Consider the following 6,000-nt stretch of genomic DNA (forward strand, 5'->3'; position numbering starts at 1 on the left):
CCTACCCCCCCCCCCTTTCCAAAATATACTCCAAAGGGGAGGTACAAAGTTGACAATTTTTCAAAAAAGTACAAAAATAATACAATAGATTTTCAATAATTAATTTTTGAAGATCTTTTAACCCCAAAACCCAAAATGGTTCTTAAAAAGGAGGAGTAGAATGGGAAATTTTCCAAAAATAAGTACAATTTGGGTATCAAAATATGGATTTTCAATGGCACAGAATTCGTTTTTGAAGGTCATCGGACCCTAAATTTGAATCTGCGGTGCCTTTCGAAACTTTTGAATTTTGTTCCTCACCTCCTCCCCTCCTCCCATTTGGGTGATTTTTGGTAAATGGAGCAAAACGTTGATGAAATTGAAATCAGTGTCCTATGATTCGACCTTGAAATGCATTTTTCAACATTTTACAATCGTAGCTCATTTCTCAGTGCCCCCTCCCTCCCCCATGTTTTTGCAATCGGACAAAAATGGACAAAAAATGACAACAGGTACTGGGAATTTTCAATTTTTCGCCGGAATTCTTTCGCATAACCTGGTTTTCAAGAAAAATCCTCCTTTGGTCCTTTAAGCAGTGTTGATCTCTCAATATGGGATCCCTCAAAGTTGGAGAAGACTCCAAGGATTTTGACTAGAGGCAGTTCACCAAGTTAGAGACCCTTAATTGGGTCAAGTCAGAAGTAAGAGAAGACTAAGAGGAGCTTCAGGTCCCCAAAATTGGACTGCTCTTGAAAAAAAAACATATTTTTTCGCAGTAAATTCTCAATTTGTCTCATAACCTCGTGTTGGGAATGGGAACTCTCCCTCCCCCTCAAAAAAAGAATGCAATCAGAGATTTATGTGAAACATAATAATTTAATCAATGTCTTTAATCACAGTTCACGATAAAAATTTGGTACCTACTTAATACGCATGCCCAATTCTCGTGCCATAGTTATGAGTAATGAAGGGGTGAAAGCTCCAGGGAAGGGGGGCGATTTGAAAAATTGTTAAAAAATCGTCATACATATCGATTATATGGTTTTCGAGGTCGCTGAATACGAATATGATAATATTTTATCGATTTGATGCCGAGGAATGCGGTTAATTTCGTGATCGAGTTAACAGCCTGTGCGACATTTCGCTCGGGAATGCGCTCAATGCGTATATCGGTGGCTCGGTAGCTCTGGCTACCGTTGATCGGAGCCTTTTTTTTTACTCGTAATATTCTCAAGTTGATTGTACGAGTACCTATACGATGTAGGGTTCGATTATCGTATCCGTATTCATTTATCAACACCGACTCGAGTATCTATTACATGGTACCCGGGCGCACAATAGTAATAAATCGCGGTAGTGTATAGGTATACGCCTGTACGAGCTTTCTACATATAGCAAGTACAATACGCGCATATTTTACACGTTAGTTGAAAGAATAGGGGTACGTAAGTGTAACATATGCATGCACTATGCACTATATGCAGTTATGTTTAAGTACAATCTACTCTATATATCTCGACAATGGAGCAAGAGAGTTAACAGTTGATAAAGTTGGAATTACTAGAAATGAAAATCAGTATACATATAAATATGTAAAGGTAAGTATAAGTGTAGGTACCGCACCTTCCAACGCAAAAGCTTCTCTTTAATTAATAGCTCGAGTATCAATAATGGTCCGCGATTACGCGCCCGCGCTCGGTCGGTCGTTCGCAGTTAATGTTTGTTTTTATGAAACGGATAATTAAAGTACGTATGGTATACGTACATAAGGTAGGTAAGCATACGAAAGAAATGTAACCGAAAGATGGTAGGAAAGCAAGGTTACCTCAGTATTTTATTATTATTACTGTTATTACAATACTTTGGAATGTAATGAGCTCGATCGTTGCTCGTTTTTCATTCACCACAGGTATACGTACGTACGTACTGCTCTTAGATACTTACTATGAAGCGAATACCTAATTATTTTTCATCCACCATGTCGCAATTCGCGAGCGTATTCTTTCGGTTTAGTAGATTGGTATTTTGCGGTGGACAACCGAGAGTCATTAGAACGAACGGTGCGGGTTTAATCAAAGTCTGCCTCCGCCATCCCCCCCCCCCTCCAATCACTAATCAGTGATTTTCGTAAGGCTGTGCGAAGATAAGGAGCGGTGCGGGGAGGGGTCATGATCAAAATCGTGGTGTATTGGGATTTGCCATTTGGGCAGAAGTACATAGATAAGTTTATTTGTTTGTGTGTTTGAGATTGAACGATGATGGAAATTTTGCTCGTCCAGGGTCTCGAACTCGATAGTAATAATGAGAATGACTATCGTAGCATGAAGTCGTTGGTCGTATTGAGAGGGGTGAAGGAGTGATGGGGGTCGCTGAGCTGGAGGTTATTGATTGATAATTGGGGTTTTATAACAGGATTGGTGGGTAAGGTATGTGAAGGGGGTTGCAGTTTACGGTTACAATGACGTCGAGAAGAAAATTTGCTGATACATTACTACATTAGATTGGTATTCGAGAAGAATTTTAATTTTTTGCTGGATATGCGGTGTCTCCCCCCCCCCCCCAATCTAAGAAGAGCACCATCGCTGCACACAACTGATCCTGCTGTTTGGAATTTTGAGAAATTGATGAAACATTCCATGTGTACCAAAGCTCAAAAACATCATTAAAAATAGATCACCACTCACCAGCAACAATTTCAACTGTTGAAGTGCATTTTTAGAATTTTGGCAAATTTTTGAAAATGAAAAGCCCAAAATTGGGAAAATCAAAATTTCACCAAATTGACCTAGAAAGCTGAACTTTGGTGTGTGTCTTATTTTCGACCTCCAAAATGGATTGAAAACGGATTCGAAACGTTTTGAGCAGTTCTGAAGCCTCCAGTAGATTTTTGAAGGTTGAAATTTCCGCAAAATTTTATTCGATGAAGTTGGAAAACTAAAATTAATCATTTTCCACTCTAATTTGAACATGCTGAGTCGATTAGAGATGGTTTGAAGCCATTCTGGAGCCTCCAATCATATTTTGGAAATTCCGGTTTTCCAAAAAACGCCATGCAGAATCTTTAGCATAATTAATGCTCACGATTGGTGTTCGTTAGTGACCCACTTGCCGATTATACTCCATTTGCCGAAATTAAATTTTCAAGAAGCTGTCGGTTTTAATAATAATGAAAAAAAAGGAAAATGAAAAGAAACAAATTAAAGAAAATTTACCTAAAAAATGATAGAAACCCTCGCTTTTTCTACAAAGACTGCCAAAAAATATTGTTTTCTGGCAAAACTGTAAAAAAATCTCGCTTTTATTCCAAAAATTACTCAAAAGCCTCGCTTTTTTGCAAAAAATTATTCAAAATGTTATTTTTTACCAAAAAGTTCAGGGTGTCTAACGATCATGAAAATCATGAAAAAGTCATGAATTTTTGTAGGTGGTCATGAAAGTTATGAAAAGTCATGACTTTTGCTCGAAACGTGCTTGGAAATTTTTTAAAATACCCATAAAATAAAAAAAATAAATAAAAAATTTGTTCAAAAAAAAAAAATGAAAAACTAAAATACCTACTTGTCTACAAATTGAAAAAATTTTCTCACAGTTTCAAGATTTTTATTTGAGGGATGGGAGGATTTTCATGCAGAAAAAATGTGAAAAATATAGGTCTTGAAAAAATCATATAAATTACTCAAAAGTCTTGTCTTTTGACCAAAAATTACAAGGTATCTTACGGTCATAAAAGTCATGAAAGTCATGAAAAAGTCGTGAATTTTTAGTGTGCGTAGCACACTATTGGTTTCGCTTTGAGAAATGAAATTTTATTGGAACTGAATGTTCTCTTAAGCTATCCAACCGTTTTTTGTACCTATTGGACACCATTTGAGAATCATTAAGGCGGAGGGAATAGATTAATTTTCATTCAATTCGGATGGGTAATTGCTGAGTAATTGCAATTTTAGTTCATTATTTTAATGCATTAAATCCTAAAAAAGGGAAAAGGGGACTTGTAGAACACCTGCCGCTCATTGTACCCTGCTATACCCCCAGTCTATTCCATCACCAGCTGTGTTTCATTGTACCCTGTTACACCCCCAGTCTGTTAGCTGTAAATTCCAAGTGGGCGTGGTTTGGTGGGGCGTTTACCAAACAAATATATTATTTTAATGCCCTAACCCTCGTAGTGAATTCGTGGCTGAGTGGTTAGGGCATGTAGGTAGGAATAGGAAATTTAGGGACCCAGGTTCGAATCCCCGTGAGGTAAGTAGGTAGGTGACGGATTTTTCGTAGGGAAATTGGATAGGTAAATGCTTTGGAGTTACTATGTAGTACATGGTAATGGGGCAAAAATAATGCTGAAACTGAGTTATGAATTATGATATCATTTGCTAACTAAAAATTCATTTCATTAATTTTTTGTCTACCTATAACCATAAGTATAAAGTAAGAATTACTTGACATGAATAATTTTTAACTTTTTACTTATAATTTAAAAATTACTTCAAAATGAGAAATTAAACTAATTTTTGTACAATTGAAACATGTAATTTTTATTATCATGATTTAGTAAAAATTATTAAAACAAAATGATTTTTACTATTGGTACCTATAGCAAAATTTATTAAAATGATAAGTTTTACTATACGATTACAGTAAAAATTATTGAATGGGATCTGGTAGGTACTTAATTGTGAGTATTTAGTTAAATTTTTTTGTAAAAATTACCCATATTTTTTTCGTGTAATAGGCAATGCAAATTCTTAACATAGGTATTTTATAAGATTTAATTCTTAATTTAGAATAAAAAGCAAGTTCTGAAAATTGGTTTGAAAATTTATAAAGGGTACCCCCCGATAAGATAGGCAAAATGCCCTTAACCTCAGATTTCGATGAAACTCACAGGGTATGTTTAGTACCCCCAAAAAATAATTTTGGGCCCATAGCCCGCTCCCCACCCCACCCCCCTCAGCCAGGGGGGCCAAAAAACGCGTTTTTCAGGGGAAAAATTCTGTATCAGCGCGTAATTAAGATAAATTGATTCTGTAAACGAATATAGTTAGAGGATACATGGGCGTACCTCCCTGAATTTTTTCAGAATTTTTCATCACACGGGGAGAGAAGGGGGGACAAAAGAAAACTTTAAATCGACATTACTCCGGAACGAAAAAACATACCAAAACGATTTTTTCGTCAAATATGTATCTTTAGGTCTACTTTCTATAGAAGTCATCACCCGGCCATTTGGAGTGGTGGGTCAAGCTCAAAAGCTCAAAAAACTCTCAAAAAACCACGTTTTTTGCGTTTTTCTCCAAAAATATGGACAAATGGCGGAAATCTTAGAGAACCAAGTTGTTCAGCGTGAAATTTTACCTCAGAATTGTGTAATTGAAAATTCATTTACACCGCATGATCGTAAAACTACACGCGCAGAAGTATTTGTGCTTACATCAAGATAGCTGAAAGGGTGTTCCTGGGTAAAATAGGTGAAATGTCCCTGTCCTCGGATTTCTGAAATTTTGATGAAACATAGTTGGGTACCATTAAAAAAAATGTCGGAGGCAAAAAATCCCCCCCCAACCTCCCCTTGCTCATAATAGCGAAAAAAGGGCCTTTTCGGGGAGAAAAAATCCATGCTTCAACGAGTTTTGACAAAAAAATCTGTATTCACTCAAAATACTTGAAGGAGATATGATTCTGGCAACTTGAATTTTCTTCAAAAATTGTGGGCCCCCCAGGGGAGATATATTGACAAAAGAAAATTTGAAACCGCCGTATCTCCGAACCTAATTTAAGGACATGATTTTTTTTTTCAAAAATGTATCTGCATGAGCACTATAATTGGTATTTTTTTTTCAAATTTTCCCTCCAGGTAGGCCATCTTCAAAAACTCAAAAAACACTCAAAATTGTGTTTTTTTGTCACAGCACCACCAAAAAAAGCGATCCATAATTTTGGATGCTGGCCTCCAAAAACAATAAGAAAACCAACTAACTTCTTTAAGGCTATTCTAATTTTTTGATGAAAAATGGTCAACTT

This window comes from Planococcus citri, chromosome 2 (assembly GCF_950023065.1).
Source record: "Planococcus citri chromosome 2, ihPlaCitr1.1, whole genome shotgun sequence".
Classification (NCBI taxonomy): Eukaryota; Metazoa; Arthropoda; class Insecta; order Hemiptera; family Pseudococcidae; genus Planococcus; species Planococcus citri.